This window comes from Fundulus heteroclitus, unplaced genomic scaffold (assembly GCF_011125445.2).
Source record: "Fundulus heteroclitus isolate FHET01 unplaced genomic scaffold, MU-UCD_Fhet_4.1 scaffold_393, whole genome shotgun sequence".
Lineage (NCBI taxonomy): Eukaryota > Metazoa > Chordata > Actinopteri > Cyprinodontiformes > Fundulidae > Fundulus > Fundulus heteroclitus.
Window position 1 is genome coordinate 48,676 of NW_023396807.1, and position 24,743 is coordinate 73,418.

The 24,743-nt window shown below is 39.4% G+C and overlaps 1 long non-coding RNA gene across 2 annotated transcripts; it reads right to left on the minus strand.

The window, feature by feature from the left end:
* Positions 1-478: 478 nt before the first annotated feature.
* LOC105922481 lies at positions 479-17,095 on the minus strand. 2 transcript variants are annotated; one of them, XR_001165648.3, is made up of 5 exons: positions 16,831-17,095; positions 3,869-3,930; positions 1,436-1,462; positions 1,176-1,348; positions 479-1,098 (listed from the first exon to the last, which is right to left on the minus strand). It is a non-coding gene; the product is annotated as an uncharacterized LOC105922481 (long non-coding RNA). The 2 variants fall into 2 exon arrangements; XR_002427655.2 differs by lacking the exon at positions 16,831-17,095 and having other exon boundaries at positions 3,869-4,529.
* Positions 17,096-24,743: the final 7,648 nt, after the last annotated feature.

The following is a 24,743-nucleotide window of genomic DNA, read 5'->3' on the forward strand; positions in this document are numbered from 1 at the left end:
ACCTCACCTAATCTGATCTGTTTTATGTGGTGCTAGTAATTCAAATTAAACAACTTTTATGCAAATGGAGATTACCTTACCTTGTTAAAACATGATGATAACATTATGTGAAAAAATAATGTTTTAAGAATAATGATAAAAAAGAAATGTTTTTGAAGAATTGATCATTCACATTTTTTGCCTTTTTATTGAATTTGAAACATGCACTCTGACTCTATTGTTTAAATAATCACCTGTTTTGAAAGCTTCCAAAATATATCAGGGAGAGTCTGTTTTTCAAAATTCTCCCCTCCGGGGCTCGGGCACCGGCATAAGTGCACCCTCCTACTTGAAAGTGTGCAGCCTGCTATTTTAAAAAAAGTTTGACTGCCCTGTGACTTTGTAACCGGACAAAATTTTTCTGTATGTGCTTGCTTCATTACAAAAAAACAACAATAGTTGATTCTGACTATTAAAAAATAAACAACTAAGCCGTATGTCAGGTTTGTAAAGAAAATGTGTATTGATTCCAGTCATTGTTCAAAAAGAATAAGAAACGTTGTATTTAAAGTTATTAACTTTGCTTGTATTTCAAATTTTTAAAACAAGGTTATCCAATTGTTAAACAACGCTGTTACAATATATTTACAACAACTTTATTGGTTCTACTCTCGTCAAGATATTACAACCACAATGTAAATTTGTCTGGAAACAACAACATTTCTATGAAACCCAAATAATGGTAATAATGTAACAACATAATATTGAAAGAACACATTATGAAAAAGAATGACTGCACAAGTGAAAAGGCAAGTGTGCTTTAGCAGAAATTATTTATAATGGCATGTCACAAAGAAAACGAACAACAATATATGACAACTGAAATGTGTAAAAGACTGGAAAACAACTAATATTCTCCTTGCATACAGTATTGACATTCAGGGCAGTGTCCAGGTATGCCATCAGAGTAGCAACGAGTGTACTCTCCTCATCTTCCATTTCCGGTGAAGCTCACACAGTCTTTATATTGCTGGTTGCAGGAAGAACACGTTTCAACCACAAAATGAATCCGATTTTCTGCCTTGAATGACTCTGAAAATTTACCCCAGTTGATCTCACCTGTTAATAAAAAATAGATTTCATGTAGTTCAAATCTAATTTTGCATGTTTTAAGTGAAAAAAGTCAAAGTCCTTACCATCCAGCCAAGCAAATTGAGTCTTCTTCCCGGAAACTGGGTCAGACACAATGGCTTCAAAGCACTTGCATGGCATGCCAGGGTGTGTCTTGGCATGCCAGGGTGAGGTAAGCTTTGTCTTCCTGTGCTAGTACCACCTCCTGGAGAACAGCTTCAAGTCCATTCAAAGGCATCTGAAAACAAAAAAATAAAAACAGGTGCATTGCAAGACTGTCATACCGGAAGAATGGTTATGACACGTGATTATGAATTAATCTTACCTGTAAGATTGGCGATATCCTTTGCACCTGCATGGTGAAGAGGATTAAACAATAATTAATACTTTATATCTCTCAGTACCTCATCATTCCATCTCTAATGGTATAAAAAATGGTATATTAATTTTTTTTATCATTTAGGGTTTTAGTGTCATTTGCACATAAAGATATACAAATCAAAATGACTAGTAACATATATATATTCTGCAAAAATTTAATTGAAATTGTAAAAGTGATATTGCTCAAACAGCCAAGGGCAGGTATTAACTTATTAGATTTATTCAATTACTCTTTAACTTTTGACAAAAAATAAATAAATAATTAGGAATATTTTTCCTTATGTTATACTCAAAATTTACTCAATTTACTCTTGAGTAAATTTTGTTGATACGCAACCTAATGCGTGTAACTTAACTGAATGAAGAACACATTTTAACCTATAAAAAAATAAAACACGATACACAGAAAAATGTTGTTTATGCTAGGTTTCTTCTAACCTTAATTTACTTTCTTGTATTAATATTTAAAATTTTTGGAAATAAAATACCTAACAGTGCACGTAGCTTAATTTTTATTCATATCTGCTGAAATAAATGGGCAATATTACGTTGCAAGTTATGATCAGTAAAACAGTACTTAATAATAGCCATCTATATTTATCCATAAATCCTGATGAGTCCAATCAATTACTTCGACTGCAGTCATGTCTTGATGACATCAAAAGCTGGATGACTTTAAATTTCCTGCATCTAAATTCTGACAAGACCGAAGTTGTAATCTTTGGGCCAGAGTCCTCAAAAAATAAAGTTCTTAATCAATCACTTAATCTGGATGGCATTAACTTGGCCTCTGGTAATAAAGTTACAAATCTTGGTGTTATTTTTGACCAAGACATGTCATTTAAATCCTATATTAAACAGGTTTCCAGAGTTTCCTTTTTTCACCTCTGGAATATCGCCAAAATTAGAAACATTCTGTCCAGGAGTGATGCTGAAAAACTGGTCCATGCATTTGTTACTTCAAGGCTGGACTATTGTAATTCTTTACTATCAGGAAGTCCACAAAATGCAGTTCAAAGTCTTCAGCTGATCCAAAATGCTGCAGCATGAGTTCTGATAAAAATCAACAAGAAGGATCATATTTCTCCAATTTTAGCTTCCCTCTATTGGCTTCCTGTTAAATCAAGAATAGAATTTAAAATTCTTCTTCTAACGTATAAAGCCCTTAATAATCAAGCTCCATCATATATCAGAGCTCTGATTACCCCGTATGTTCCTAACAGAGCACTTCGCTCTCAGACTGCAGGTCTGCTGGTGGTTCCTAGAGTCTCTAAAAGTAGAATGGGAGGCAGATCCTTTAGCTATCAGGCTCCTCTCCTGTGAAACCAACTCCTAGTTTTGGTCCGTGAGGCAGACACCCTGTCTACTTTTAAGACTAGGCTTAAAACTTTTCTTTTTGACAAAAATTATAACTAGAGTGGCTCATGTTACTCTCAGCTACCTTTATAGTTTTACTGCTATAGGCTTAGGCTACTGGAGCATATCAGGATCTAATTTTCTCACTCTATTGAGTTCTACTGTTCTTCAATTATGTATTATGTGTTGTCATTTCTGCTTTAACTTTCTGTTCTCTCTCTTTTATCTTCATAGTAGGTACACCTGGTCTGGCGTTCTGTTAACTGTGACATCATCCAGAGAAGACGGCTCACCCGCTATTACCATCTAATGTAGAACAGATTATTGGATCAATGTGTGCTTCTGTGCTTTTTTGTCTCTCTTGTTGTGTCTCTGCTCTGTCATCTGTAACCCCCAGTCGGTCGAGGTAGATGACCGTTCATACTGAGCCCGGTTCTGCTGGAGGTTTTTCCTTCCCGCTAATGGGTGGTTTTTTTTCCCACTGTCGCTTCATGCTTGCTCAGTATGAGGGATTGCAGCAAAGCCATGTACAATACAAATGACTCTTCCTGTGGCTCTACGCTTCCCCAGGAGTGAATGCTGCTTGTCGGGACTTTGATGCAATCAACTGGTTTCCTTATATAGGACATTTTTGACCAATCTGTATAATCTGACCCAATCTGTATATGATTGAACTTGACTTTGTAAAGTGCCTTGAGATGACATGTTTCATGATTTGGCGCTATATAAATAAAATTGAATAGAATAGAATCTCACCAAATATTTTGTTACTCTTACTTGTGTAATTTATTGCACAGTTACTTATTAAAATATATTGAAGTAGTGCTACTCGTTATTAGAGTATCACATCTGGGTACTACACCCACCTTTGATCGCAGCTGTTAGTTTATAAAAATATTAGACTTTCCAGAAATGTAACATTTGTGTACAAAAACATATTTAAAAAAGATTAACCTTTAAAAATTAAAGAAAAACTCTAGAAAACTGATAATTATGTAAAAAAAAGTGTAGTTTTACATACCGTTATGTTGAGCCATAGCAGCTTTTGCTATATGGTTCTGTACCTTGCACGACTCATCCGCACTGTATGAGCAAAGGGGACAGCAATATGTTGCAAATAGATACGTGGATCTGTATGATTCAAATAACAACCAAAGTTTGAATATAAAATACATTTCTCAAATATACACGTTATCTACGTTTCTATTTTCATCTAATGGTGCCCTGCAGGGAAATAATTATGCTACATGCTAAAATTAGCCTTCCCTGTACGAATTACGAATTTCACTTGTCTACAGCTGTTAATTATATTTTCAACCTAATCTAAAGAATGATTTACTATATGAAAAAAAGTTTTAAGAAGGTAAAAATACCTTTTGCTGACTTTGTGGGTTTTGCATTGGGGATAATGTGCCGAACATCAGTGGAAGAACCTCTCAAATTTCTTTCAGTTGAACTCTCTACTCCGCTTCTTAAGGTACTAGTGATTATGAAAACAGCGACCCCTTTATTTCCGGAGTGCAATAGTCCCATTACCAAATGAGGTATGGGACTGACAGTGGTCCGTCCCCGCCCCTTTCTGTTTGCTGCAGCGAGGTCCTTGTCACCATAGACGTCAGGGTTTCCCGCAGCGCTATCTTGGCGAGGCGGCCGCCTGTCCAAGATAGCGCTACCGCCTCGCCAACATTCCAAAAAAAAAAAAAATGTGACGTTAACACGGGGTTTGTTGTTGTTGCTTTCGCGCGTGCGTGAATGGCAGGGAAAAAACACATGGATACCCCCCGCTACGCGAGTCGGTCCGCGGAAAGAAAACGTGTCGTACCCCCCCGCTCCGCGAGTCGGGCAGCGGAAAACGTGAAAACGTGTCGTAACCCAACCCCCCCCCCCCCAAACTTACCGCCTCGCCTAAGCAAATTCCTGCGGGAAACACTGGACGTAATATAAGAGTAGACCCCGCATTGACCGTCGCTGCGCAGGAATTACATCTTGGGACGGTCGATCCACTACCCTATCCTGCTGATTCAAACTGAACACACTAATGATGCCTCAGCACTGTGGGGCTCATTTTTGTTTAAATCGAGGAACTATCTACGTCAGGGTTCGAGGGATAACTTTTCACAAGTAAGATGAAAAGATATTGTTTATATTTTTGATTACAATGTGATTTTTCTAATATTAGGTAGAGAGATACAGGTCTACACGTCCAAGTCTTTGTGATTTAGTCTCTCCAAAATTGCATCTGCTCCATGAAGGCATCAGAGCTTTGCTAGACATTAGTGAATAAAAAGCAGTGATGTGCGGTAGGGTTCAACGGCGCTCTTTTTTGCACAAAAATATTGGTCATTTTCCGGTAAAAGTCCTCTTTATCTTCAGTTTTAAAACTCTCTCAATCTTAATGGAGACCACTGCCAGGGGGGAAAGGCTTTTCTTGATCAGTCCCGTTCCGGCTGTATGTTTTGAGTCTTTTTAGTGCTTTACTTGTTTAGTATAACTCGCTAATAAAACATCCATAACTTGCTGTGACTCTACAGTTTTGGGATCACGAGCGATTCCCCTTGAGCGCCCCCTACCTAGAGGCCAATGAACTGCCGGCCTCACCTACAACCAATTCTTCAATAAGGAGTAACTGCAGAGCTGTGTGGGCGTTCCGACTGGACGGTCCTTCTGCGCACAGACATGTATACGTAGACGCCGCGTTGTCGGGTGGGAGGCGTGCCGACAGAGCGGCCATCTATCTTAGGTCAGACCAAGCTGCGGTCAGACACAATACAAGTCAATTCAGGAAAATGTACTTTATGTTTTCAGACACTCTGAATCCGGTGAATTCTCACCCGTTTTCTAGATAAATCAACTGACTGAAAACGTCACCCCTTTAGGGGCTACATGGGACCAATTGATTGAATTAAATTATTGTCTAACTTAGTAAATTATTTCGAATTTGTATTGAAAGTAAGCAAACTTCCAGAGCTCCGTCCGAGGATGCCCGATTTTTGCTCCGCTTATGGGTGCGCAAATAAAAGGACACTAGGACACTTGTTTTTTATCAAACAAACCATACATTGAAAAATGTTGCAGAGTTACACAAAAGCATCCGAAGCTTTCGTCCGTTGTAAGGCAGGTGACAGTCCGGATTTTGAATGCCCCACACGCATTTGTCCTTCTTTTTCAGGCTTTATGCAAGGAAGCGGATTTTTTTTTTCCAACTTTGCCTGGCTCTATGCAGCAAAATGTCCAATCGCCTACTCGCACGGATCTGGTTTTTACCTGGGATTACATATAATTAATACGCTGCGCTGCAGCTGTGTGACAGAAGCAGCGCTGTCAACTCCGCCTCTGTATGCTTTCTTTTTTTTCTACAGTCGCTGGTAAATTTCGTGAGTTGCGTTTTTTTTTAGCTTTATTTTTGAACGTGCAGTCGCATATTTGGGGTGTTTCTCCAGTAGAAGCCCTTATCCTGACAGGACAGGATTCTATCGTAGGCTACTACATATAATAGTCCTCGCACTGTTGCTTTCTCCTGACACCGCGAGCCGGTTAATATCTGTCTGCATACAACGCCGTTATTATTACAAATCACATGTGGTGCCTAGGTAAAACTAATACCCTGCGATAGGGATTTTTTTCGTCGGCACGTATTTTTTCTTACGCTCTGCAGTTATACCCTTCTCCAATTCTTTGCCGTGTATGATTGCCCAGCAGCACACGAAAACATGTTACCTGCACACAGTTTGATGACCAAAACACAATAAGCTATCCACATACATTAAATTGTGGAAAATCAGTTCATAACTGTTTGAACAATTGAATTTATGATGTAGAGACAGGAACATGCATTCACAGAATGGAAGCCAGCGCAGTCAACATGGGATTGTGCAATTCCAGGGGAGGACAAGCTCGCTGTGACCTCACCGGCTTCGCTATCAAGCGCCACCAAGTATTTACATGAAAAATAGCGAAAAGTCTGCGATTTTAAAGAGAATATGATCAAAAATGAGGAAATTGGATGAAAAAAATTAGTTATTACAAATGACTGAGTGAATCACAATTTATATTATGTTATCATTATATATTTTCTTTCTTTGCCTCCCCTGACTGCACGTCACTAATAAACAGCATATATATATATATATATATACTGGGTGCGATTTGCCGGGGGGGGTGGGGGGGATTTACCCCCCCTCTGCTTGTGACGTCCCCCCCTCTGGTCATTCACGTTTTATCCCTGGGGGAGATACATTCCCCCCCCCCCTTTCTGGTCTGAATTAAAAAATGTAGATAAATTAGGGCTGTCAGTTTTAACGCGTAAGACCACAACGCCGACATTTTTTTTTGTCGCCGTTAATCGCGCGTCAAAACACACACACACCATTCCCTAATGTTTTTCCCCACTGCGCTCCCGGACTGTGTTTCTTTTACCCTCGGCACTTTCCATAGTTTCAAGAGAGCTAGAGACTGTAGCAAAACAGACCCGCGCTCACTGTTGCACAGGCTGTTCATTTCATGCGACTTTGGGCTTCTTTTATTCTAAAGGCGCTTGTAAATTTTATAAGTCACGGGTTGCGGGTTTTTTTGGGCACATTTCTGAAAGTGAAATCGCTTATTTGGGCTCTAAAATAAGTGACGAAACAGCGGTTATTAAGAGACCTGTTTTCACTAGACACTTTGTATCCAGCTGAAATATCCCTCCGCCATAGGAGCCGACGGTAGTAAATGCAGACAGAGCAACTCTGCACGTATTTTCTGCAGTTTACGGTGCAATAACCGGTGATAACTGCTGAAAGTAGATTACTTGGTGCAGATCACCATTTTAAGCAGACATTGGTTCTGAAGATGAGCTTTTAACATGCTGATAACATTGCAGAAACCCAACCCATAAACCGTACTTTAATGCTTATTAATTTGTTTTCTCTGTATTTGACAAACTAAGGCTGAATCACGTTGCCAAACGAAGGACCTGGAGTTACTAAACAGTTGCTAAACAGTCTCTTTCAGGGTATTAAGCTCCTGCCCAGTTGCAAGCAAAGTGTAAGACTGGAATGACCTGGAGATTTAAAACCTTTTTCCAGGCTTAAACTGTATGAATATGGATATAAACAGTTAGCAAAAATATTCAAAGAAGTTATTGTTGGTGTGAAAGCTCAGAATTAGATGTGTGTGTGTGAGAGAGAGGGAAAAAACGAACAATAAAACTTATGACTTTATTGAAATGTAAAATTTTTATTAATGCCTAATACCATGTCTATCTTTGTTTAGGAGGCAAAAAAATATATCGGCATGGTATTTATTTACGAATTTATTTACACATTGTGTAAACATCAGGGCGTCATGATTAGTCATTTAGCCTTTATAGTCCAGAGTTTAACATTTGGCACTAGGATGTTTTCATTCCAGTTCTGAAAAGTGCTTGAAAAATAACAAAATAAAAATATTTTTTGTACAAGCATGTATTTTATTAGTGTCATTTATTGCAAAATTGCATATTAAAATGCCCAAACAGGCTATTACACTTTCAGAAATAAAAGGATAAAACATACAATTAATTTGCAATTAATCTCGAGTTACCGCCGACAGACGGGGACAAACGGGTCAGTTGTCCCGGGCCCAGGACAGAAGTGGGGGGGGGGGGGGAAACTGACACTCTGGCTGACCATTTTATTTGAAGCCTTCAGTTCGTATTGATGATCAAATAATTGTTTTAAATAAATAAATAAATATATATATATATATATATATATATATATATATATATATATATATATATATATATATATATATATATATATATAATGAATAACGTGTAAAATATTTCAGCACATAATTTCCCAGTCGTTGATAGTGTTAGTACATCCACTGACTGTAAAATTACCTATAAAACATTTTCACACAGCCAGAAAACTACTTGTTGCAACCGAATCCTGTGGGGTTCTGTGAGAGTAGGGAGTAGCAAGATGGCGGCCAGTGACTTCAGTTTCCCGGGCAAATCAGCATTCCAGTGAATAAATAGAGATCAGTGGTAGTGACAGTGACAGCTGTGTCCTCCGAAGGCATATGTGGGCTGGGCCCTTAGAAGGCAACAATGCAGTAGGCCATATATGTACTTCCGGTTGGTACAGACTGATCGAGCAGACAACGCTCCCTGCTGTCCGATCCAGGGTACTACCCACAAGTCACAGATCATATTTACCTGTGAGACATTTGTGTCAAAAGTGAAAATGAAGGCGTAACTTGTAAAGTTGAATTTGTGACTCACAGCAGCAGATTTGTGCAGTTGTATTTATTGATTTGTATTAGTGTTAAGGAAAAAAAATATAAAAAAATATATTTTTTGAAGATTTTAATACACGTGTTTGACTTTGTTTTGCACCATTTGTTTTAGATTTAATTCTACAAATACAAAACTTGGAATGAAACTCTCTCTACAACTTTAAATTCACACGTACGAGGCACAAATACTTTTGGAACAAAATAACCTTCATATTATTGAGTCAACTCCCTCCAATTATTTAAATTGGAGGGAGTAGCAACCATCTTTCAGTCTCATTTATTAGTTAGTCCCAGGCCAATTAATAACTACAGTTCTTTTGAACATTTAACCCTCAGTTTCCCTCATCCAAACTGCAAAGCAATAAAACCCCTTTATAAAACCCATTTTATATCGTCCACCAGGCCCTTACTCTCAGTTTTTGGATCAGTTGTCAGACTTCCTATATGATTTGGTGTTAAACACTGACAAGGTTATTATAGTGAGGGATTTTAACATTCATGTTGACACAGAATGTGATAACCTTAGTGATCACATTCATTCCTTCGCAGAGTTAGAGCAGCCTTTTTTTTAATCATTAATTGAGGGGCACTATTTCAGACATGATTAATCTATCCTTGATACATGGATATGTACCACAGGCTTTTAAAGTAGCTGTTATTAAACCTTTACTTAAGAAACCTTCTCTTGGTCAAGATGAGTTAATAAATTACTGACCTATATCTAGCAACTACTTTCTCAAGAATTTTAGATAGGAAAAGAAGATTAATCAACTATGTGAACATTTACAAAGTAATGACCTACTTAAAGAGTTTCAGTCAGGCTTCAGAGCTCATCATAGCACTGAAACCATAGACATCATATACGTAGACGCCCCATTGTATGCTGCCGGCCGCTAGACTGACGTGCCTACAGGGCGGCCATCTTGGGTCAGACCACAGATCAGACATCTGCTGTCAAAATGAATAGGAGGCAGCTCAGATTTAATTCAAATCATATGTTCACAATGCTGGTGACTTTTCAGACAGATTACACATATTTATTCAGAACAAAAACAATTTAAACTGAAGTCTAACGGGATGATATATATACTCACAGTTATATATTTTCAGTTACATATTAATATAATAAACAGAAATTATACACACATCTCTCTCTCTCTCTCTCTCTCTCTCTCTCTCTCTCTCTCTCTCTCTCTATATATATATATATATATATATATATATATATCTTCAGTCAGATCTTTTAGAAATCAGGGTGTTTAATGTACTTTTCTCCGCTTCCATCCCTGCTACCCATTAGCACATATTGTGTTTCTGCCGGAAAAAACTGTAACTGTAAAGTATGAGGATTATCTATCATAAAATCTTACTTATGGAAGGTAATTCCCCAGGATCTGGTTCCTAGTGTCCTTTTATTTGCACACCCATAAGCGGAGTAAAAGTCGGGCTTCCTGGGACGTAGCTCTGGAAGTTTGCTTACTTTCAATACAAAATCGAAATGATTTATTAAGTTAGACAATAATTTAATTCAATCAATTGGTCCCATGTAGCCCCTAAAGGGGTGACGTTTTCAGTCAGTTGATTTATCTAGAAAACGGGTGAGAATTCACCGGATTCAGAGTGTCTGAAAACATAAAGAACATTTTCCTGAATTGACTTGTATTCTGTCTGAGCGCAGTTTGGTCTGACCTAAGATGGCCGCTCTGTCGGCACGCCTCTCACCCGAGAACGCGGCGTCTACGTATTCATGTCTGTGACTCAAACAGCTCTGGTGAAGGTCACTAATGATATTCTCATGGCTTCAGATGATGGACTTGTGTCTGTACTTGTCCTGTTAGATCTCAGTGCTGCATTTGACACAGTTGATCACAATATTCTCCTACAAAGACTTGAGCATACTGTAGGGATTAAGGGGAAAGCATTAGGCTGGTATAAATCTTATCTATTGGACAGATTCCAGTTTGTTCATGTTAATAATAAATCTTCTTCAAACTCTAGGGTCACTTGTGGAGTATCAAAGGGTTCATTCATTGGACCAATTATCTTTACTAAATAAATAAATAAATAAAATATATATATATATATATATATATATATATATACTTCCAATTGGCAAAATCATCATACTGCATGGGATTCATTTCCACTGTTATGCTGATGGCACTCAGCCAAGGACCGCAGAACCGGTAGGGCCGCGGCCCTACCTACTTTTGATGATCAAACATGTAAAATAATATATATAAATAAAATTAAATTATTCAATAGCTATTTATTCAAATGCACAATAGTCTATGGCAGCAGCATCATTCTCCAATGAGAAAGCGATAAATCATCCCATCTAAAAATGTATAGGGTAGTTCACTGTTTTCATCCGGGTTTTTCGCGCATGCGCGACTGGTAGGCAAAAGGCGAACACAATGACGGACGCAAACAGAGAAACTGCTCCAGACAGCCGCAGAAGCAGCTGCTGCTGCTGCCGCTTCTCCGGCCCGTGTAGCGATCGCCACCTCCCCTCCGCCGCTATTTAAGTAGAAAAATGACTAGAGCAGAATTAAGTTGTATTTACCGGAGATGAAGTGTAGACTTCAAATTCTGTCGGCTGATGGCTCCCCCATTCCATTGGGAGTGTCTGCCTGCGCTCTTTTCATTGAAAATATCCATTTCCTTCTTCGTCCTTCCTCCTTCGGTAAACGACAGAAACGTACATCCGACGATTTGGAATGCCTCTCTGTGCAACCGGTGTTGTTCCCCCATGGAAATCTGTTTCCCCTGTGTCGGGAGCGCGCATTGCAGCGAGGGAGGCTGGGCTGAACACTGTCACGTCACTTCTGATAGATTTCTCGGTTAAAACCAAAAATTAAAAAAACTCAAGTCAAGGTTTTAAAATTTACTTTAATCGGTAGCTGTTTCCAAAATTATAAAATACACACCACAAATTAATAAAACAAGATCTTTAAACATTTTTTTTTTTTTAGTTTATTTGTCAGGGACAATGCAGCGCACATTATTACATTCATAATTGTAATAGGCAGAGCCATAACAAAATGTGTAAATGTGTTGCATGAAAGGTTTCTAGCCTATAGGCTAATTCGCAACAGTAAAAAATCACGTGATGCACATTTGCATTATTGATTGAAGGACTAGCAATTCCGCTGGGTTAACTCGCTACTTCTTCTAAAAAACAGCGTAGGAAGAGCCTGCTTTACTTTGTGGTGTGTATTTTATAAATTTGGAAACAGAAACCGATTAAAGTAAATTTTACAACCTTGACTTGAGTTTGTTTTTTTTAAACAAGAAATCTATCAGAAGTGAAGTGAAAGACTTAAAAATAGCATAAGCAGACCCTGTTTTATTAATTTGTGGTGTGCGCACAACACCGGACCTGGACGTAGCGCTGACGTCACGCGTGAACTACCCTATTGGCTGATTGTGTCATGTGATGTAAACAAAATGACCACTACTTCGTTAGCTTCGTTAGCTTAGCTAGCTTTAAGGCTGCGTCCACTGCAAGTGCTGAGAGGTGTTTCTCGTCCCTCCGTCGTATCAAGACCTATCTGAGATCAACAATGACCCAGAAAAAGACTAAATAGCTTGATGTGCGCCCACACACACAGGGATCTTTTGACCATAGTGGATGCTTTAAGGATAGGACTTCATCCAGCATAATGACAGAGGGGGACACTTTTTCGGGCACTTTTAGAGCAGGGGTGAGTTTGACTTTTCTTTTTAAAGTATTTTTATTCTGTAAATATTGTGTTAGCTGTAATATAATGATTGTAAGTGGAAATAAATACGGGGCGTGTGTGCTGGAACGTCAGAAAAAAAAGTTAAATAAATGGGTAGTTCACTTTCATCCGGGTTTTTCGCGCATGCGCGCCGGACTGATGGGCCCGACCAATTTGAAATGCGTTCCGCGGTCCATGCACTCAGCTATATTTGTCCATAAATCCTGATTAATCCAATCAACTAACTTCGACTACAGTCATGTCTTGATGACATCCAAAGCTGGATGACTTTAAATTTCCTGCATTTAAATTCTGACAGAAGTTGTAATCTTTGGACCAGAGTCCTCAAAAAATAAAGTTCTAAACCAATCACTTAATCTGGATAGCATTAACTTGGCCTCTGGTAATAAAGTAAAAAATCTTGGTGTTATTTTTGACCAAGAAATGTCATTTAAATCCCATATTAAACGGGTTTCCAGAGTTTCCTTTTTTCACCTCAGGAATATCGCCAAAATTAGAAACATTCTGTCCAGGAGTGATGCTGAAAAACTGGTCCATGCATTTGTTACTTCAAGGCTGGACTATTGTAATTCTTTACTATCAGGAAGTTCACAAAATGCAGTTCAAAGCCTTCAGCTGATCCAAAATGCTGCAGCAAGAGTTCTGATGAAAATCAACAAGAGGGATCATATTTCTCCAATTTTAGCTTCCCTTCATTGGCTTCCTGTTAAATCAAGAATAGAATTGAAAATTCTCCTTCTAACGTATAAAGCCCTTAATAATAAAGCTCCATCATATATCAGAGCTCTGATTACCCTGTATGTTCCTAACAGAGCACTTCGCTCTCAGACTGCAGGTCTGCTGGTGGTTCCTAGAGTCTCTAAAAGTAGAATGGGAGGCAGATCCTTTAGCTATCAGGCTCCTCTCCTGTGGAACCAACTCCCAGTTTTGGTCCGTGAGGCAGACACCCTGTCTACTTTTAAGAATAATCTTAAAACTTTCCTTTTTGACAAAGCTTATAGTTAGAGTGGCTCATGTTACCCTGAGCTACCTTTATAGTTATGCTGCTATAGGCTTAGGCTATTGGAGGACATCAGGGCCTATTTTTCTCACTCTATAGAGTTCTACTGTTCTCCAATTTTGCATTCCTTGTTGTCATTTCAGCTTTTAACTTTTTGTTCTCTCCTTTTTTTCTTCATAGTAGATACACCTGGTCCTGCGTTCTGTTAGCTGTTATCATCTGTTAGATGATCTGTCATCCAGGGAAGACAGATCATCCGCTATTACCATCTAATATAGAACAACTTACTGGATCAATGTGTGCTTCTGTCCATGTCTGTTTCTCTTGTTGTGTCTCTGTTCTGTCTTCTGTAACCCCAGTCGGTCGAGGCAGATGACCGTTCATACTGAGCCCGGTTCTGTTGGATGTTTTGCCTTCCTGTTAATGGGTGGTTTTTCTTTCCACTGTCTCTTCATGCTTGCTCAGTATGAGGGATTGCAGCAAAGCCAAGTACAATGTAGACGACTCTCCCTGTAGCTCTACGCTTCTTCAGGAGGAGTGAATGCTGCTTGTCTAGACTTTGATGCAATCAACTGGTTCCCTTATGTATGAAATTTGTGACCAATCTGTATAATATGATTGCATTTGACTTTGTAAAGTGCCTTGAGATGACATGTTTCATAAATTGGCGCTATATAAATAAATATATTGAATTGCTTTCCTATATCCACTGATGCTGTCTTACCAACAGAGACAATCAGAGTATTTCCTAACCGGAAACCATGGGTGGACAGTTCGGTGTGGTACCTGCTGAAGGCCAGGGATTCAGCATTCAGATCTGGAGAATGGCCTACCGCAGGAATAGAAGCAAACTTAAAAAAGGCCTCCAGAAGGCCAAGCAAGGGTACAAGCAGCACATCAAGGACCACTTTAGCAGGAACAATCCGCGCAACATGTGGAGAGGCATCAGAAACATCATGGTCTACAAGCGCTGGGACCGGTGCCTGTGCAATGACCCGGCTCTCACTGAAACCTTAAACAGCTTCTTTGCACGTTTTGACTCTCCAAGCTGCAGGGAGAGTGAACATCTTCCCCAGCCAGAGGAGCACCATCAGCCTCTCGTCCTGCAGCTCCACAAAGTGACCTCTTCCCTGAAAAAGGTCAACACCAACAAGGCCGCAGGTCCAGACATGGTGTGAGCCCGGATGCTTAAATCGTGTGCTGACCAGCTAGCAGGGGTTTTTCTGAACATCTTCAACCTCTCCCTGTTGCTCTCCGTGGTTGCTGCCTGTCTGAAATCATCTGTTATCATGCCTGTCTCCACAAAACCTATCATCATCTGCCTCATTGATCATCATCCCATCGCTCTGACCCCCTTCATCATGAAGTGCTTCAAGAAGATCCTCCTAAAGTACATCAAGGATACCATCTCTGCTGGCCTGGACAGCCTGCAGTTTGCCTACAGGGAGAATCGCTCCACAGAGGACGCTGTTAGCACTGCACTCAGCTCTAACTCATCTGCAGCAGCACAACTCCTATATCCAGATGCTCTTCATGGACTCCAGCTCAGAATTCAACACCGTGCTCCCAGAAATGCTGGCTCGGAAGCTCCACAACATAGGATTATCCACACCTCTGCTCCTGGATCAGCTAAGAAGCCTTACATATGCATTCCTGTTAAAATAAAGTTGTAACTAATTTAAAAACAAACAAATATATTTCAATGAAAATATAAAGAAGAAGAAAAAAGCTGCAGTAACCCTATTGTGTTTGTCTGCACAAGCAAAATCAATACTGTAATCTTCTTGAACCACCTTTTCACTTAATTTCAGCATTTTGTTTTTTGGTAACGGTCCCTCAACATACAACACCTGACTTAAGAATATTAGTACACTCTACCTGCCAAAAGCTCCCCATATCTCTCAGATTGTGTAGATAGTATCTCTTTTTCACAGAGCACTTCAACTACGCACAGGTATCCTGTCAGATTTTGTTGTAGACTAGCTATGCCAGTCCAGAACTTTAATCCTCCTCTCATGAAGCCAATTCTTTTCTTGATTAGTTCATGAAAAAGTTGAACTCATTAACAACAGCACTGGGTTAAATCTACAGGAACGAAAAAGAAAAATAATTAAATTTGTTAATTTTTCTTATGATTTTAAACAGAGAGAGATGACAAAACCATCCATCCGTTTTCACACACGCTTATCCCTATTGGGGTCGCAAGGGGTGCTGGTGCCTATCTCCAGCTGTGATTGGGCGAGAGGCTGGGTTCACCCTGGACAGGTCGAGATGACAAAACCTTTCAACACAAAAATTTGTAAGTACAAATATATTAAGTTTCCTGTGTCAGATTTTATCTCCCAAATAAATATTTTGGCAGCAAAATTGTTCTTATTTGATCACTCATATTTCTCTACTCCACTGGTCTGTAGAACATTTTCTTAGTCATGACGTCACACTCTCGATAGTTCAGAAAGATTGATACAATATACGGTAACAGTCAAAATTTCATATCAGACCTGATTGCATTAAAATAAATTTAAAAACAACTGAGCAATCTCTAGTTGCAGTTAGGTTTGTCCTGTCAGAATAACATCAAATTAAATCATAGAACAACCTTCAACACATCAATGGGGTTCTGTTCAATCACAAGACAACTATTGCAATTAAAAGTATATTTTCAATTCATACATGTTACTAAAAATAAAGAGAGACAAATAATATGAAAGGTGAGTATTTGACAGTCAATATGCAGCAAGGAGAAGAAGCATCTGTAGAGTAGGCCTCCTTAACAAAAGATAGACAGATACTGGGAGCCACCTCCCTCTGCTGCTCTCTTTCACCGTTTATTTTTTCAATCTTTAAATTTTGCAGAGAGTTTTAGCATCATACACCTCAATAAAGCTGCATTTACAGACACACAGGCAAGCATGTATTCCAAACATGGGAAGGGGACACCAAGCAGGAAAGCAGAGATTCATAAGTACGTACCACATTGCTCCTCTTTTTCTTCTTCATTCCATCTTGCTCGCTCTTTTCCACTCAGTAGGGGAGGCACTAACAAAGAAATGACTTTGATGATGTGACAATCTCACTTTAGAGAAAGCAAGACTGGGTTAATAGAAAGAAGGCTAATGCTAACCAGCCAGCAGCTTAGCATGAGATGGTGAGATGGGAGGGATGATTATGATGATAGGGCACCTTTCAGTATGGAAATAGAGCTTGAGCCACAGAGAAGGGGGGGCTTTGTTGCCGTAGAGATTGAGATGATGTGATGAAGGAGGTGGAGCTGAGCTATGATTGGCTGACAGGGTGTGGTAGCCCCTTTGCTAAGAGAGAGGGGAGAGCAGGAGGAGGAGTAAGATGACAAAGCAAAGCCAGAGATGTGACTGGCATCTGCTCTTCTTTTCTACTTTATACTAACAGAGAATGAAAAGCCAAAAAGGGTCATTGATGCCCTCATCATGGTTGCTCCTATAGGTGTAAAAACTTATAAAATGTTTTATTGACTTCTTTTCTTTGAAGAAAAACAAAATATTTTCCCTTCGCAACATTTTATGAAACAAAAGGTAATACTTGAATAAACTAAGTAGAATAATGTCAAGTTCAGTTTGGATCAGGTTTAATTTAATGACAACAGCAGATTTGTGTAATAATTTAAGTCTACAGATGTATTTTGTTTTCTTTAGTTTTGAAATGCATACAGCTCAGGCAAACCTATTAGAAACAAGAAGATTGTTTCTAATAGGAAATGAGATGGCATCCCTCAAAAGATAATCTGAAATTAGCATGAATTAAAAAAAAAAACATCTGTATAATCTGATTTTTGGCATAACAGCTATCAATTCAATTACATTTTCAATTCAGTTTTATTTATATAGCGCCAATTCACAACACATCGTCATCTCAAGACACTTTACAAAGTCAAATTCAATCAAATCATACAGATTGGTCAAAAGGTTTACTATCTAAGGAAACTCAATAGATTGCATCGAGTCTTAGCAAGCAGCATTCACTCCTCATGAAAGAACATAGAGGAACAGTGGACAGTCATCTGCATTGTCGATGGCTTTGTAGCAATCCCTCATACTGAGCATGCATGAAGTGACAGAGGAGAGTAAAACTCCCCATTAACAGGAAGCAAAACTTCCTGCAGAACCAGGCTCAGTATGAACGCTCCTCTGCCTCGACCGACTGGGGGTTAATTCAATTCAATTTTATTTATATAGGGCCAATTCATGAAACATGTCATCTCGAGGCACTTTACAAAGTCAAATTCAATCCTATTATACAGATTGGTCAAGAATGTCCTATATAAGGGAACCAGTTGATTGCTTCAAAGTCCCGAGGAGCAGCCTTCACTCCTGGAGAAGCGTAGAGCTACAGGGAGAGTCGTCTGCATTGTACATGGCATTGCTGCAATCCCTCATACTTAGCAAGCATGAAGCGACAGTGGGAAGAAAAACTCCCCATTAACGGGAAGGAAAACCTCCGGCAGAACCGGACTCAGTATGAACGGTCATCTGCCTCGACCGACTGGGGTTACAGAAGACAGAGCAGAGACACAACAAGAGAGACAAAAAAGCACAGAAGCACACATTGATCTAGTAATCTGTTCTACATTAGATGGTAGTAGCGGGTGAGCCGTCTTCTCTGGATGATGTCACAGTTAACAGAACGCCAGACCAGGTGTACCTACTATGAAGAAAAAGAGAGAGAGCAAAAAGTTAAAGCAGAAATGACAACACATAATGCATAATTGAAGAACAGTAGAACTCTATAGAGTGAGAAAATTAGATCCTGATATCCTCCAATAGCCTAAGCGTATAGCAGTAAAACTATAAAGGTAGCTCAGAGTAACATGAGCCACTAGTTATAAGTTTTGTCAAAAAGGAAAGTTTTAAGATTAGTCTTAAAAGTAGACAGGGTGTCTGCCTCACGGACCAAAACTGGGAGTTGGTTCCACAGGAGAGGAGCCTGATAGCTAAAGGATCTGCCTCCCATTCTACTTTTAGAGACTCTACGAACCACCAGCAGACCTGCAGTCTGAGAGCGAAGTGCTCTGTTAGGAACATACGGGGTAATCAGAGCTCTGATATATGATGGAGCTTGATTATTAAGGGCTTTATACGTTAGAAGGAGAATTTTAAATTCTATTCTTGATTTAACAGGAAGCCAATGAAGGGAAGCTAAAATTGGAGAAATATGATCCCTCTTGTTGATTTTCATCAGAACTCTTGCTGCAGCATTTTGGATCAGCTGAAGGCTTTGAACTGCATTTTGTTCATATACTCTCACTTAACAGATCATTAGAACCAGGCAAAAATTACTCAGTGTTCATTTCAGGTAAAATCTTAGCATTACAGATGTAATTTAGAAACTGCTTGTCAAACTAATGGGAGCTGTTATAGGAAATTCAGATCCCCCACTTTCAGTGACTATTTCCATTGGTATAGTCTTTCTACTTTTAGGTCCAAGCTTATTGATTTCTCTCCAAAAGTGTTGTGAATACTGATTAGCAATTGATCCAAAAGAAGATCATTCCTCCTCCTGTACCACCTTTTATAGAATCTTAGTTTTTTTAAATCAAAATCTGATTGAGATGTTTTAGTTGATGTACTAACGCTGATAGCACTATCGAGCAACGGCGGAGCGATATGAAAACAAACATCACGTTTCAAACGAAACATAGTTGCGTTGACTTGGTTATAGCACTAACGTTATTTGGGAAAATAATAGCCCTATGCTAGCAGACTGTTGGCGCCAGAGATAGGGACTCGAGTTTGTGATTCGTACTCGAGTCACACTTAAGTCGCATATTTAATGACTTCAGACTCGACTTAGACTTGCATTTGAAGGACTTCAGACTCGACTGAGACTCGTGATTACCGACTTGTGAACAACGCTACATGACACATCCACGCGGGCGTGCAACCCATACAGATATGGCGGCGACGATTAGCACCCCTGTTTCGGTCACACCATTCATAATAACCTTTGTTATTATGAATAAAAAACTGGCAAGTGGAAAGGGACAGAGCAGCATGGAGTCCTTTCTGACAAAAGGAGTACAGGTGTACAGCCCAGGACATCCCAGACATAAGGCTATTACTGATCGGGAAAATGGTAACTTATGGCAGGAAACAAGTGAGGAATTACAGGATGATGTAGCATCCATCTGGAGCAATTGTCGGCAACAGTGCCTACAGTGCTTTGCACATACCTTGCAACTTGTTGTGCGAGATGGATTGAAAGAGACAAAAATCTTAAACAGTGCATGGCAAAATTTACTAAACTCTGCAGTTTGCTGCATTCTACATGCAGCATGAAGGAAGCATTTGAGGCTCAATATGGAGCCAGTCACAGCATCCCATCTGCTGTATCAACAAGATGGAACTCAACGCTTTACCTTGTAGAAGCAGTCACTGATTTGGATCCCCAAAGCCTAAGTGATCTACTGGAAACTCAGGGACATAAAGGGCTGTGCCTTTCAGCTCGAGAATGGAGCCAGCTTAAGGAACTTGTAGAAATTCTGGCCCCTTTTCTCCAAGCAACATACCTTACTCAAGGGGAGAAAGTAGTGACAGTCAGTGCAGCTCTTCCCTGTGTACTGTCGCTCAACAGTCACCTCACTAACATGCTAAAGACAACTCGTCATCTCACTGGTCTCATTAAAGCGCTGCAAACATCACTTCATCATTGTTTTAAGGGCATGTTTGTGAACGTCAGATTAGATGTCCCTGCTCAGCTTGCTGAAGATCTTTCATTTGGAGATAACCTTTATATGATGTCTGCATTCCTTGATCCATCATTCTGCCTCTTTTGGCTGGAACAAGATGTTGGTGCACCAGAGGAAGTCAATAGTGAAGTGAAGGAGAATGTTACATTACATTTCACAGTGGTGTTTCCTACATTAATTCCCTCATTGTCCTCAAAACCTCCACTGACGAAACATTCATAGTCTGCATCATAATCTATTTCATAATCAGTAGGTGGAACATTATCTGTAGTACTAATGTTAAATTTTGCACACAATGATTCTAATTTATACCCTTTCTAAGGGAGGATGTGTAAGATTTTCCTTCGGGCGGGGCTGAGCAGCTTGGCAAAGCTCACTGACCGGCTAAAAATAACTCAGCCTGCTATTTTTCTCTCCCACTGACAGACAAAAAGCAGAGAAGTTCGCAGATCCTATTGCCAAAAGTTTTCGCACCAGCAAAATCACTTGCACAACTATTATCCAACTTTCAAGCACAAAGTTTAAGTATCTGCACCCACATCTTGTCAACACAGCAGCTTAACTAAGTATACACTTTGGTCCACCAAGATTTCTTACAAGAATAAAAGTTTCCGAGGGGGACTTCCGGTGACTTCCCGAGATGGCGGCGGCTTGAGCGGACTACTCCTCCAGTAAATCTTAATTTGACCCCCATTATTTGCCAAATATAACGAAAAATGAGTAAAATGGAGTCTGTAAGGTGGTCTAGAATGGGGAAAAGGGACGGGAATAGGAAAACCACGAACGAAGACTTGGCACAAGAAAGAAAGACGGCAGGTAGCTCATCAATACATCAGCTCCCTGACGAAGCTAATGCTAATCCGCTTTCCACTGATGCGACAGGACTAACGCAAATTCTGGGGGAGTTACGGGATTTTCGAAAAGATATGAAACGGCAGTTTGATGACATTAAGTCAGAACTTTTCAACGTACACCAGAAAATTAAGGAGACGGAAGACCGAGTTGATTTGGTGGAGGAGCGGGCAGAGAACATGGAGCAGATATTGAGCAAGATGGCCGAACTGATTAGCCAACAACAGGAAAAACTGCTCGACCAGGAAGGGAGATCACGAAGAGAAAACATACGGATATACAACGTGCCAGAGGGAGCAGAAGGATCATCGATGAGAGATTTTGTGGATAAATTGTTTAAGGACACCCTGGAGATTGAACCAACTATGGAATTGGACATAGAGAGAGCCCACCGAGCGCTGGCTCCGCCACCCGCCGGGGACAGAAACAACAGGCCAAGATCCATTGTTGTTAAGTTTCTCCGCAGCAGAACCAAGGAAGAGATTTTACGGAAAGCGTGGGGGAAGAAAGGCGTGCTTCTACACGGCAAACCGATATATTTTGATCATGATTATCCTCCCACAGTGCTGCAGAAACGTAAAGAATACTCGGAGGCCAAACGGATCTTGAAGCAGAAAAAGATCAGATTCCAATCCCCTTTCCCCGCTAAACTACGAGTTTTTTACGAGGGGGAAACACGGCTTTACCAGACAGCGGCAGAGGCGACGAAGGACATGAAGGAGCGCGGTTTGCCTGTCCCCCTAATCAAGCCAAAGGAGAGCCTGGCTGAGCAGCTATCCCGCACCGCTTGGAAGAAGATCGGCTCGAGACAAGCCTCAGGAGAGGAGCGAGAGATGAGTATCAGAGAAAGACTGAGTGAGTTCAGAAGAGAAACTAGTTCTCTCCAAGAAGAGCTCTGAAGAGATGCATTAATAAGCGGTAAGCTAAATAATCCTTAAGTAATCAATAAGATATAAACTGTGAGGACAATGTATCTCAGATAGTTCGACTGCTCTGTATTACGGACATTTTCGTTGTGATATTGTATATATTCCCTAGCCCCAACCTAGACGAGAAATAATAAATGTACCGAGGAGGAATGGACACAAAATGGACAGAAACAGCTTTAGCGTAGTTGGGGGCCCTCCCCTCTTTTCTAAGGGAGGTCTTCCCCCAGGGCTAGATGGTTTTCCTAGCCAAGTTCAGGGTCATTTGTTCAGGACCCCAACCTTGGAATCTCAAGTTTGTTTTCTTTTCTTTACGGTTAAGTTATTGTTTACATTTGCTCAGAGAGTGGATTGGTTAAGCTTTGCTATCCGACATCCAAAAATGATCAACAAGACAACCAGACATGGCTAACAGTAAGATAAACATAATTACTTTTAATGTTAATGGTCTACTCAATCCAATTAAAAGAAGCAAAATCCTGTCAAAAATGAAAAAGGAACAGGCCCACATAGTGTACTTACAAGAAACCCACCTGAACAAAAGTGAACATGAAAAACTAAGAAGAATGGGTTTCAACCAATTGTTCTTTTCCTCATACAGATCCGGACATAGAAGGGGAGTGGCTACTCTCATCTCAAATAAGATACATTTTGAAAAGTTATATGAACTGGCGGATAAAGAAGGCAGGTTTGTGCTTGTGAGAGGCAATTTGGGGGGAAACCTGGTTACATTATTCAATATATATGCTCCTCCAGGGAGCGATATTGATTTTTTCAAGAAATTAACTAATATATTGGTAAAAGAAACACAGGGTGTTCTGATTTGCGGAGGAGACTTAAACATTCGTTTGCAACCAAAGTTGGATTCTTCCAGGGAGAAAGCCTACCAGAAAGAACAGCAATATAAAAAAATAAATACACTATTTAAGGAAGTCGGCCTGATAGACATATGGAGAGACTTTTACCCCAGTAAAAAGGACTATACACATTATTCAGCCACTCACTCAGTATACACTAGAATTGATTATTTTATGACATTTACAAAAGACAGAGACAAAATAGACAGATGTGAGATTGGAACAATAGACATGAGTGACCACTCACCTGTATACCTAACAGTGGACCTAAGCCTACAAAAAAGAAATAATTTATGGAAATTAAATTCAGGTTTGCTTAATAACCAGTGGTTCAAACAGGAAATACGGAAGGAAATTGGTTCTTTCTTAGATCTCAATGACAATGGAGAAGTATCTCCTCCGATATTATGGGACACTCTTAAAGCGGTTTTGAGGGGAAAAATTATAGCAATGTCATCGTACATAAAAAAACTAAGAAATAAAAGATCAGAGGAATTACATAAAAGATTGGAAGATCTAGAACAAAAACATAAACAAAATTGTACACCAGATATACTGGAAGACTTAAAGAGAATTAGAAATGAAATAAATGATATGGCAACACAGGAAACTATGAAAAATCTTATGTTTCTTAAACAAAGACACTATGAAGGCGGATCAAAATCTATGAGGATCCTAGCATGGAAACTAAAAAAGAAAACAGCAGAGAATACAATCCATAGAATCAGAAACCCCAAATCAAAATTATTACAGAACAAATTAAATGACATTCAGGAAGCATTTGAAATATTTTACAAGACCCTATATTCAAAAATCTCTGGAGGAACTATAGAAGAAATTGATGAATATTTGAACTCACTAGAGCTGCCTGTTATGAACGAGGAACAGAATGAAATAATGACATCAGACATTACAGAAAAAGAATTGAAAAACACAATAAGTAGATTAAGGCCATGTAAATCACCTGGGTCGGATGGATACACGGCAGAATTTTATAAGGAATTTCAGAAAGAGTTAATTCCAATCCTCCTCCCTTCACTAAATTGGATTCTGAAAAAAGCGCAAACACCTCCGAGCTGGAAGGAGGCAATTATCTCAGTAATACATAAAGAGGGCAAAGACAAACTGGATTGTGGCTCATACCGACCGATATCTGTTTTAAATATTGATTACCGACTTTTTACTTGTATAATGGCCAGACGATTGGAAGAATTTCTCCCTTCCGTAATACATAACGATCAAACTGGTTTCATACGACAACGTCAAACACAGGACAATATAAGAAGGACGCTACATGTTATAGATCACATACAAAAAAATAAACTGGAAGCCATTATTATCAGCATAGATGCGGAAAAAGCATTCGATTCAGTGGATTGGAATTTCCTCTTCAGGGTTTTACATAGATTTGGACTACATAGTACAATAATAAAAACAATACAAGCATTATACAATAATCCCACAGCGAGGATTAAAGTTAATGGATATTTATCAGACAGAATTAACTTAGAAAGAGGGTCAAGACAAGGA